The sequence below is a fragment of the Vespa velutina genome, chromosome 10, assembly GCF_912470025.1.
Source record: "Vespa velutina chromosome 10, iVesVel2.1, whole genome shotgun sequence".
Classification (NCBI taxonomy): Eukaryota; Metazoa; Arthropoda; class Insecta; order Hymenoptera; family Vespidae; genus Vespa; species Vespa velutina.
In genome coordinates this window covers 4873510-4886009 of record NC_062197.1, presented here as the reverse complement: position 1 = coordinate 4886009, position 12500 = coordinate 4873510, and the positions used below count along the sequence as shown (strand labels likewise).

At 41.2% G+C, this 12500-nt stretch overlaps 1 long non-coding RNA gene across 1 annotated transcript in view; it reads right to left on the bottom strand.

The window, feature by feature from the left end:
* LOC124952100 overlaps positions 1-11278 on the bottom strand; it is a 25383-nt gene extending 14105 nt beyond the window's left edge. The window contains exons 1-2 of the long non-coding RNA XR_007101820.1: positions 8350-11278; positions 7790-7965 (exon numbers count right to left, since the gene is read on the bottom strand). This is a non-coding gene — a long non-coding RNA (uncharacterized LOC124952100). The remainder of the gene's footprint in view (positions 1-7789; positions 7966-8349) is intronic.
* Positions 11279-12500: the final 1222 nt, after the last annotated feature.

The following is a 12500-nucleotide window of genomic DNA, read 5'->3' as shown; positions in this document are numbered from 1 at the left end:
AGAAAAGAGGAGAGGCCGTGCTGCATGACCGATTGAATTTTACGTTAATTAGCTAAGCGTCGTTAAATCGCACGCGAGGGCGTCCAACTGTCCCGGATAACGAAGGACTTTTGGATCTAATGAGAAACACGACGGATAAAACGACGTCGTCGATAGAATAGAAATCTAAAGACTGAGCTAAAATATTAGTTAGGTATTATAGTTATATACGGTGGAAAAAAAAAAAAAAAGGTTCGTCTCGTATCTATTTTCATTCATGTCTATAAGTAAATAAAATACGTGTGTACGTATGTACGCGTGTACGTTAGTTTAAGCATAAAATACTACGCGTGCTTACATGTGTACACTTTTTTCTTTGGTTTTTTTTTCTTTTTTTTTTTTTTTTTTTTTTCATCTTTCTCGTTTCAGCTATCTTTGTCAGATTTACGGTTCTCTTTATGTTCTTCGTTCTCGTTAAATGATTTGCCCTTCGATATCGATTCGAACTTTTTCTCTTAGCGATAATAATTAACGGGAATACCGGATCTCTCTCTTTCTTTCTTTTTCTTTCTCTTTCTCTCTCTCTCTCTCTCTCTCTCTCTCTCTCTCGTTCTTTGTTTCTTTCTAAAGGAATAACTCTCCTTGGAACGACACCGAACGTAGTTGTCCCCTTTTTGTTATAAACTTTTTGCGCCAATAAACGGATTATTGACACGAACGGGAATTCTTCGAAAGATCACGAAGGAAGGAGGACCGTTATCTGTTTACGGTTTCGTTCTTACGAAAATCTGGATTCCTTCGTATTTCATTAAGATCGGGCCTCTCGCGAAATCATCAACTGGCAACGTTATCCAATTTGAAAGGTCCCTAACCGATTAAGACAGGTAGCGATTCACAAAATGGGGGTGGAACTGGACGAATAAAAGCGAACAAAAATAGAATTATAGAAATTTAAAAAAAGAAATTAAAAGAAGAGAAAAGAAAAAGAAAAATGAAGAAGGACGTGAAAGATTTTTCAGCGAGTGGGAACGGTGTCGAGGCGAGTTCAAGATTAAAAAAGTGGATCAATTTTCGGTAATTTGTACGCGATGGAGTGCTCGCTCGCGCACGTATGGCGTTCGTAGTTCGAGATCAGCCATCTCTTTCCACGCTCTCTTTCTCTCTTTGCGCGCGTCTATAAGGAAGAGAAAGAGAGAGAGAGAGAGAGAGAGAGAGAGAGAAAAGAAAAGAAGGACGATAGTTGAAGGGTGCCGGTCGGTGGTGGGTCGTCGTAGAAGGCTATTTTCGAGGGAAGAGGAAGAAGGACTCCTCCTCCTCCTCCTCCTCCTCCTCCTCCTCCTCCTCCTCCTCCTCCTCATCTTTCTCCTCTTTCTCCACCAAGCTTCGGTCGATAGTCTTTTGTTCTGTCAAACGTCGTGGAACGTGGACCGCGCCCGACTCCTTTTGAAAGAGTGAGAGAAAGACAGAAACAGAGAAAGAGAGAGAGAGAGAGAGAGAGACGTACATATACTCAAATAAAAGAGGGCGAAAGAGAGAACACGATAGAGAGTCGTTCTTCTACCTTTATAGTTCTTCGTATCTCTCTCTCTCTCTCTCTCTCTTTCTCTCTCTCTTTTCAACGCGACGCGACGTACGATTTCGTTCGTTTTCTCTTCGCTACGACGACGACGACGACGACGACGACGACGACGACGACGACAACGACGACGACGACGACGGCGACGACGAGGAAGAAATAGAGAAGGAGAAGAACGAAGAAGACAACGACGGCTACGACGACGACGACGACGACGACGACGACGACGACTACGACGAGGTGGACTGAGAGAAGCTTCGAAGAGTTTTTATTGGGGCGGCTGCTCTTGCAGGCCAAGCTCCAGAGATCGTCTTTTACCAACTGGATACGCACGCACCTTGTCGCGATTCTATATGTATATATGTATGTGTATATACATGTATGTATGTACCTACGTGTATACAAGTATGCACGTCCGCACTTAAGAAAGAAAGAAAGAGAGAAAGATAGTGAAGAAGAAGAAGAGAGAGAGAGAGAGAGAGAGGGAATAAGAACAAGAAGGGCAGCAATGAGCCAGCTGCTACCGGCGCACTTCTCTCCACCGCCATTGCGCGGATGGACGCGCAACGCTTCCGCCGATATACCGAGCAAAGGGCCACCTCTTTCTCTTTCTCTCTCTTTCTCTCTTTTTCTCCCTTCTCCTGGTCGCCCTTGACGCGCGAGATAAGACTCCTCGTTCGATTCGATTGCGCTCTTTGCCCCAGCGGAAGCTGCCGGACACGGCCTCGCCACGACGGCAGATGGCTGCCGGAGAGGGTGACAGAGGCACGCGTTATTCGTGTATATTCGAAGGCAAGAAAACCTACACCATACACTTTTTCTACTGAACTCCGAACCGAACGGTGGACCTACCACCGGTTTCGAGTTAACTATAATATGATATTTACTCTTTTAATTTGCGTCAGTGTTCGAATGTTATTACGCTTGTTTTCGCGATTCAAAGATTAAGATTGCATAATAATAATAATTTATTGTTAATTATACGCGTAACTTTCGTTTTTATCGGTGCTAATGGTTTAGCACATAATATATCATTTTTTCTTTCTTTTTTTTTCTTTTTTTTTTTTTTTTTTTTTTTTTTTTTTTTTCTTAATGGTAATTAATTATTTATCCAAGTAATAATTATATAATAATATTATTCAACAACGATAGCCTCCATCTTGTATATTTGTCTTCCGTAGCATCGAGAGGTCTATTCGTTTTGTCCCTTTTTTTCTTATTTTATACCTTCTCTTCCCTTCCCTTTTCTTCCCTTTCAGCTTTTGTCGTCGTTGTCGTTCGGTAAGATAAAAAAAAAAAAAAAAAAAAAGAAAAAAAAAGGAAAAAGAAAAAAAAAAGAAAAAACGAACGACTGGCTCGAGGATTCGTCCATTTTATCGAGCGTCTTGAAATGGCCGGAATTTCAAAGACGTGGAAGGACTGCCTTTGCCTTTCTACTTTGATCGATCGATCCTCTATACTTTTCTATTCATGAATCTTTTATAACCTTCAATGAATTTTCATAAGGAATACTTATCGATTATTCTTTATACGCAAAAGAAAAGAAAAGAGAAAGAAGAAGAAGAAGAAGAAGAAAAAAAGGAGGGAAAGACGGCAAAGGCATCCGTTGGCTTTCGCGACTTTCACTAGAAGATAAAAAATATTGAAAAGATCGACAACATCTGCTGTGAATGGAGGCGCTAAGATCGGGCCGTGCTGTCACCGGTAGTGTCTCCTTTAGGAAACTAAGATGGCGTCCCTTGAGAGACGTTTCGCAAAACGATGATGTCGGTCATGGTAAAAACGATATAAAAACGAGAAAGCGAAGGATGGATAGGTAGTAGGTAGGTATACAAGAGAAGTACCTATAGTTTTATTCGAAGGGGCTCGATTGATCCGTCGGAAATTGAAAGGACATAGGGAGGAGGCTCGGTATCCATGGAATTTGGGTTACGCTTCTCCGCAACGAGTTCGACCCGTTTTCTAAGGAGTTACGAGGAGGAGAAGAGCTCTGACACCCGGTATAAAACGGCCACGTACGACACATCCCCATGAACATCCTCTTTTCTCCCCTTTTCATGGCTAGTCTCGATACCAGTCCGCGAGTTTATGATAATGATAGCGATGAGAGTATCTACTACGTATGTTAGTAACCGTTTGCGGTTACCTTCGATGTCTCGACATTGCGATAGGGTTCTTTCGAAGAAAAGGGAAAAGAGGTAAGAGTATAGAGGTAAAGGTAGTAGTACGCGGTTGGTACTCCTCGCTTGTATTCCTCGGTACGAGAAGAGGGTCGACGGGATGGCCGGAGCAGATGCTGTTGCATATGGAGAACAGAAAAGGAAGGAAAGATGGCCGCGGGTATCTCGGCATTGTCTACCACGGACTCCGTTGTAAATAATGTCTCTCCATGGCGGCGAAGCAGAAGGTTGGAGAGTTGGCAAACTGTACGGTCTGGTTGGCCCTTACCTCTCTTTCTCTTATCCACTCTTTCTCTCTTTTTCTACTTTTTCGCTCTCCCGATTTCCATCTCTTTTTCTCTCTTTCCAGAACCTGTCGCGCATAAACTGATTCGGTCCCGATGTCCCCTCGCACGGAACTCCCATTGGCTATCACAGTCACGCCGCTCGCTTTGTTTCCTTTGTCCCCACGAATTCACCCTTCGCCATCCTCGACCGTCTCCTCTTCTTTCCTCCTCCTTGTTCTCTCTACCTCCTCCTCCTCCTCCTCCTCCTTCTCCTCCTCCTCCTCCTCCTCCTCCTCTTTCTCCTCTTTCTCCACCCGTCGAATATTTCGCAATAGTTGCGTGGCATCGAGGGGACGGTTTGTGGGGAGCGTAAATCCTAACATGGAACCGCGATAATCGGACACAGAGACAGAGACCGAGAGAGAGAGAGAGAGAGAGAGAGAGAGAGAGAGACAAAAGAGAGAAGAGAAACTCGTCGGTGAGTTATCGATAGGATTGCCACAAGTTGGCGATATATATCGAACTTTCCGATTCTCTCCCTTTTTAACGAGTCACTTGCCGATCGACTTTCATTCGCGAACGTACCGCAGAACAAATTTTTCAATGCAATCACATCAAGTCCGAGCATCGACCTGAATCGAATGAGATTTCACCGAAACTCGTGAGTTTTTGAGCAGCTTTGCAAAAAATGAAACAACTTCGATTCATTGCATTGCATCGCATCGCATTGCATCGCATCGTATCGTATCGCATCAAATGCAATTTTATTTAACAGAAGTATTTACGAGTATGAATCCCGATATCTCCAAGGGATTCAACGAAAGAGGAGAACTTTTTGGGGGTATCCACCCTGTGTACATACGAGAGTTTCCTATCTTCTAACCATAGGTACGTCGATAGGGGACGGTAGTGGAGAGGATGAGAAAAAAGAGGAAAAGGAGGAGATGGAGGTGCAGTGCGAGTTCACGTTTCGCGGTCTTTTTTCTCGGATTATCCGAGCTGCGCATCGCTTATTCGTGTATCGACCTTTTTCGTCTTTTTGGCCCTTTTCTCACTGGGGGCGTAGGGAGGATTCTTTGTTTGCGACGGTTTCTCTCCAGGAAGAGAGAGTGCAGAGAGAAAGAGAGAGAGAGAGAGAGAGAGAGAGAGATACAGATAGAAAGAGAGAGAGAGAGAGAGAGAGAGAGAGAGAGAGAGAGACAGATAGAAAGAAAGAGAGAGAGAGAGAGAGAGAGAGAGAGTTAAGGGAGAGGATAGTAGCCATTGTGGCACGATCCGGACAAAGGTCGCTATAGCGACGGGAATTCAAAGGACCTAAAGAATGGCGGCCGATGCAAATTGAATTTCTTTTCTTTTACCCTCTCTCGCGACATTATTCTCTCTCATTCTCATTCTCTCTCTCTCTTTCTCTCTCTCTCTTACATATTCTTACGCTTTCTCTCTCTCTCTCTCTCTTTCTCTCTCTCTCTTACATATTCTTACGCTTTCTCTCTCTCTCTCTCTCTCTCTCTTCTTTTGCGGCAGCTTTCACATAATGTCTACGGAAAAGCGTCAAAGTGGACGTACGCGAAGAAGAAAGTCAACTTTTTCATCCTCTATATAATTGCCCTTTGTAAAAGGGAAGAGAAAAAGAGAATTTGGCAGGGTAAAGACTTTGCTCGGACGATCGTACCAAACGGATCTAAGAGGATGGAAAAGAAGAAGAATGTATGGCGATTCTCCCGAGAGAAGCCTTTCTTTCGACTTCCAGAAAGTACAGAGAGAAAGAGAGAGAGAGAGAGAGAGAGAGAGAGAGAGAAGGAAAAAAGAAAAAGAGAGAGAGAGAAAGAGATAGAGAGAAAGGGGGAAGGGACGACCGGCCTTCCTATCGCGAAATCCGGAATGTCCTGGAAGAAATTTCGTCAATTGGAATCTCCTCGTAGGAGGCACCATTTACCTCCAAGTTAATTCGCTATCGCGCCTGTCGAACGCTCCCTGACAGCGCCCGAGAGATTTACTTCCGATCGGTTGATAAGCCGGCAGTGACCGTGTCCCCCGTGTCTACAGGGTGTTTTTCAAGCAACGCCGCGTTCAACTACGTAGCTCCTCCTCTCACACGCGTCCAAGAACGAGAGAGAGAGAGAGAGAAAGAGAGAGAGAGAGAGAGAGAGAGAGAGAGCGAGAAAGAGAGATAAAGATAGAGAGAAAGGATGAGTATAGCAAAAGGCAAGCGTGTCTGCTATCGCGAAATAGCGATATAAGTTTTTCTCTTTTTCCCATGAAACTACTTTTCATAGTTCTTAAGATAAATTACATTTCTCGTGTAAGGATACGAATAGACGATTTTAAAATTGTCGTCTATCGTCCCGTCGAGCAAAGTCATTTCTTATTTTCCTTCTTATTCTTCTTATTCTTCTTCTTCTTCTTCTTCTTTTTTTTTTGCTTCTTACTCTTATTTTTCCTTTTATTTTTTTCTTCGTTTACTTATTGCGTCTACCTTTCAGGGTACAGTCACGAGTAGCCACGAGGTTCATCGCTAATTTCATCCCGCCTTTGGCCCTTTTCCCTTTCCTTTGCGATGTTTAGAAAGGAACAGTGAGTAAGAGGGGAGGAGAGAACAAAAAAGAGAAAAGAGAGGAAAAAAAAAGAGAAAAAAAGAAAAAGAAAAAATATAAAAAGAAAAAGAAAGGGGGAGATTCGCTCTTGGCTGCCGGTTTTAGATCGAGCTTCGTCGTCTCGGTCCCCAGGTTTTGGGTCCTCTTAACGTGCTATAACTCAATCGGACGATGAGCTACGAGCCACGCCCAAAACACGCCTTTTCCTATAACTTTTGGACTTTCCTCAGAGGATGCCGAAAAAGGTATATGAATCTTTTCGAGAGTCGGTTTTACGAAAAATCGAGGGAAAGACATAGAATATGAAAGTTACGAGACTCGATAGATAGTACACGTTCGTATTTTCTTTTTATTTTTTCTTTTTCTTTTTCTTATTTTTTTTTCTTCTTCTTCTTCTTCTTCTTCTTCTTTCTTGAGGAAAAATAAACGATAAACGATCATATATATTCTCTAACTTTGTAGGACGCTTTCGAAGGAGTCCACCTGTACAATGTCGTTTCTCTATCGAGAGAAACGATGAATAAGTGAGAAAGAGAGAGAGAGAGAGAGAGAGAGAGAGAGAGAGAGAGAGAGGCTCTCGAGAGAGGCTGCTCGTCCGTCAGGAACGAAAAACAAATCCAATTTAAATTCCGCGCCACGAGCTTCGTACTTATCCGGAATAAGATGGACTGAACGTCGTCATTCCTTTCTACACGAACGATACAAGTTCGATTTATGCGAGAAAACTGTTTAAGGATTGACCTTAGGAGAATTAAAACCAAAGACGAAGGGAAAACCGAAAACGATGTTTCGATAGACAACAGAGAATACAACTCCGGCTTTACTCTTTCAAACTCTCATAAATCACAGTACAATTTTCTTTCTTTATCGTCATCTCTCTCTCTCTCTCTCTCTCTCTCTCTCTCTCACTCTCTCACTCTCTCTCTCTCCAAAACAATAGTATAGAACAAATCTACTCTAACAATAAGAATATTATAGTACTTGAACCTTCGTATTAGTTATATATCGTTCAGTTGTCTCTCTCTTTCTCTTTCTCTCTCACTAAGCTTTCTTCTTTCTCAACAATATCCATTCACTATAGACTTCGTTACGGCTTTACGATTGTGTTAATTTCGAACATTCGAAAAAAATGTCACGTCATTCCTGAACGTAGGTACTTTATGATGGAGATATTTCAAGTTAGTCATAACTTACATACGTCACTTCGTATGGACGGAGGCACTCGAGCGTTGCGCGTTAGTACGTAGAACGGGATACGAGTCTCCATGAATCATAGGCAACGTCCTCGACGATGAACTTAGTTCGAACGTATATTTTGTTTGTTTATACGAGAACGCCTATATAACTTCTTTCGTTGTTATTCGAGGAAACTAAAATACAAATGAAATTGTATATGTATTTATATTACGTGCTACGTAAATATATAGTATCTACATATTTTTTTTTTTTTTTTTTATATAAATTATTTATTACCAATAAGTAAGTAACGTCGATTAACTATTTCGATCTATTGCCATTTTTCTTTTTTTCTTTTTTTCTTTTTTTTTTTTTTTTTTTTTTTTTTTTTCTTTTTTCCTTCCTTTATCACATACCAATAAAATAATCAAATTGACGTGCGTTTAAGACAAAAGAAATAAATGGATCGTCGTAGAATTTTTATCCGAGAGTAACTAGATATCTCGACAAAGTATTACGATAGATAACGAAATACGAGAGAAATCGATTGTGAGCCATAAAGCCGAGTAGGGTCTCACCTTCTCTTCCACCCACCCAACGTCGAGTATCGAAGTCTCTTTTTTTTTTTCTTTCTCTTCTTCTTCTTCTTCTTCTTCTTCTCCGTCTTCTTCTTCTTCTTCTTTCTCCCGTATCGTAAGCTTTCGCGAAAGGGTCAGGGAGTTTACTTCGATGCCGCATCGTGATATATACCCGTCGGTCGGTGTAGCCGCGATGCGAAAGAGAGAAGGAGGATGTGAGAAAAAGGAGGAAGAGAGAGGAACGAGTATTGGACTGCTAGAAAGAGAGAGAAAGAGAGAGTAAGAGAGAGAGAGAGAGAGAGAGAGAGAGAGAGAGAGAAAGAAAGAATGAGAGAAAAAAGAAAGAAAGAAAGAGAAAGAAAGACAGAGAGAGAGAGAGAGAGAGAGAGAGAGAGAGAGAATGAGCGAGAGGGGCAAAAAGGGCGCAGTCCAGGCTCGCACGGGCGTAGGTTTGTTTTAACAAGGCATTTAAAGCGTACTCGGTAAACATTCGAGGAGAAATATTGGTTGTTTATGGCGCGGTGATTTATCACCTCGCGCGCGCGCGAGCGCGAGTGCATACACGCACACCATCGAGGATGAAGAAAGAGGAGAAGAAGAAGAAGAAGAAGAAGAAGAAGAAGAAGAAGAAGAAGAAGAAGAAGATGATGATGAAAAAGAATAAAAAGAGGGAATGAGACGAGTTGAAAATAAGTTCGGCTGTGGTTTGTTTCGGTGTGAGAGGGGAAGAAGAGTCACGGGGTCCTGCCCTTAGGGACCCTTTCAACGCGCCACGTTTTAGCGCCGCTTAGAAGGAAGAAAAGCGAAGTCCCGGACCCACCTTCTCATCCTCATCCTCATCCTCATCCTCTTCTTATTTTTCTTCTTCTTCTTCTTCTTCTTCTCTATATCGCTTCTTCCTTTTTTATTCAGGATATACCATCACCACCGCCAGGCACCACCCTCTCCTCTTACCTTCTTTCATTCTCGTCGAAACGTCGCGAATAAATTTAACCGGCGCGATAATGAAATCGCTTTATTATTTAAACGGTTCGACGAAGACACGAGCAAGTTCGTCGTCAGTTTCTTTTGCGATATTCGAACTATCATAAATCAATTTTCTCTCCTCTATCCATTATTTTATTTATCGATCTTTAAGAAGAAAGAAAAAGAGAGAGAGAGAGAGAGAGAGAGAGAGAAGTGAGAGAAGAGAGAAGAGAGAAAGAGAAAGAGAGAGAGAGAGAGAGAGAGGGAGAGAGAGAAGAGATCTACAACGGAGAAATTTTCATCGAGAATGTTTTCTCCTGTTTTTTTTTTTGTTCTTTTATTTTCTTTTTTCTTTATATTTTTTTTTTTTTATCATTTTTACTTTTAATTTTTTTTTCCACTATTTTTTTTTTGTTCCTCTTATTTTTTGGATGATCGAAAGAAGCACTCACGCGTGAAGGGAACTAATATATTCAGGAACGCGAGCTTTAAATGTATTTGCATAAAATATCTTTGAAGATAATGAAGTCGAACAACAGAGAGAGAGAGAGAGAGAGAGAGAGAGAGAGAGAGAGAGAGAGAGAGAGAGAGAGAGAAAGATAGATAGAGAGAGAAAGAGAGAGAGAGGGAGGGAGGGAGAAGCGTGTATTTATATGTCAGTTGATCAGGTTCCAACGATCTATTGCCTTTCCACCACTGATTGGTTCTTTACCATTGAATCGCGAGAAGCAGGTTCGGAATCGAAACTTTGTGCGTTTTAAGTGTTACCAAATTACCGTTTAACTTATCTCGAAAATAATTGGATTCGTTAATAAGTAAGAAATAAAACGATGGGATCTGGATATAATCGGCACGTTTCGTACGACTTTTAGGACATTATTTCTTTCTCTCTCTCTCTCTCTCTCTCTCTCTTTTTTTTTCTTCTTCTTTCGTTTCACATACAACGATCGCGTTATCAATTTCGTAAGATTATATCATATATTTTCTTTTCGATAAAAATATATTATATCGAGAAAAGGGAGAGCTATAAAATACGAATAAGAAAGATGAAACACGAAGATTCAGAATATTCGAGATTCTTTTTTCCTAACTCGCGAAATGAGGAAAGAGAGGAAGTCGTTCTTACGATACCCTCATTAGTCGAAAAATCTTTCGGAGGATTCTTCATTCACGAATGAAGAACTTACGTCGATTGGAGCGAGCCGGTGAAATATCACCTTAGAATTTCTCTCTTTGCGAGGCTTCCGCGAAAAGGACGGAGAAAGAAAAATATGTTCAGAGAGAGAAAGAGAGAGAGAGAGAAAGAGAAGTTCTCTGAACGGACCGAAAAAATTCAAGAAGCTATTAAAACGAATCTCTCATGGCGGCGCTACCGTGGAAGATGTAATCTTTGCCTCCGCTTGGCTACCGTAGCTCGACCCTTTTCTCTTTCTCTCTATCTGTCTATATATCTATATCTTTCTTCGGTGGCCCGGACTGAAGGCGATGACGGACCGTGAATAGACTTTGGCGGAGTGAAATTCGCCGTAGGAGGTCCGTCGGCGAATCCCTTTTTAGTACGTTATTTTTAAATAGATTGGACAATGCCGTTATCGTAGAGGGAGAGTCAAGACTTTTGTTGGAATGTTTGGAATCGGATGACTCGTTAGGACCTTAGGTAGAATTGCTCTGAGGGAACGTACGAAAGATGTTTTAGAAATGAGGCGAACTCTTTTACCACGGCTATTCTTAATCTTCATTAGTTCCTTTAGGATTTGCATACCAGTGGCTCGTTCCTTTATCTGATCGTAGCTCGCGACAACGGTTTGAAGGACTGTGAGCTTTGTCGATGTCCTACCTATTATATCTTCGATCCCTTATACCGATTTCGAGTCTGTCAAAAATGCCCGTTTTTTTTTTTTTCTTTTTTTTTTTTTAACTTTGGCCATGCTTGTTCTATTATATATATGTATAATCTGTAGAATTTTCTTCTTTTTTTTTTTTCTAAATTATTAACCAACTATCTATTAAATACATTTAACATATATTTAACAAATATCTATTATTAAACAATAAATTTACTTCCATTATATATATATATATATATATATATATATATATATATATTATATGTATTCATTCAATATCAAATAATAATAACAATATTTAATTGCATGTCTCAATCTATTCTCAATTTCTCTATGACAATTATTTAAAAATAATATATCAACGTTTAACGAGTTTTGATAAAATCATTGGTAAGGTAGAGTTCATTGAACCGAACTATAAGTTATTGTTTTAAGAACGACGATGGTAGCGGTGCGAGTTCGGCGTTCCCTCGGTGAAAGTTCTGCATATACACGGTCCCCGGTTATTAGGCCCACCCAATCAGCGCTTAATCGTGACCTAACCTCGAGCGCGCGCTTCGGAGCAAGGTAGATACATAGAGGTAGAGAGCAAGAACGAAAGAGAACGAAAGAGAACGGAAGAGAAAGAAAAAGAAAAAGAAAGAGAAAGAAAAAGAGATAGAGATAGAGAGAGATGGAGAGAAAGAGAGAGAGAGAGAGAGAGAGAGAGAAAGAGAGAGAGAGAGAGAAAGAGGAAAGAGGGTCTCGGGAAGGTCAAGCTTAGCCCTGAGACTTAGCGGCGAGCACGGCGAGGCCGAGCTTATCGCGCTCTCCCTTCGTCCGGGTGGCCTACTCGGCCTTAATTGCGGGCCCGTATCACGATCCAATATGGCCGCCCACTGCGAGTATTAGACCCTATGGCGCGGCGGACGTCGACGGCCGCTTTATGGAAGAAATACAGCATGCTACCACTATCATGCATCGCCCTTCATATTCGTCCAAGGACACGACAAGCGATGCGAGCAACACCTGCCACCCTGACACTATGAAATACCAAAGAGATTTCTTATTTTATTGTAATGTAGAATTGTTCGAAGTATTTTTTTTGTCCTTTTTCTTTTTTTTTTTTTTTTTGTAAATACACGTGTAAAACATGTATAGAGGTAATTCATGTATTATTTTATATTTCTTCAATTGCTATCGTCGAATTTTTCGTTATTGATGTTCTTTGAATCTCTCTTCCTCTCCCCCCTCCTCTTTCTCTGTATATATATATATATATATATATATATATATATATTTCTTTCTTTTGCTTTCTTTGACAAGGACGCCTCGCGAAAAGTCGATTGAGACTCGAGT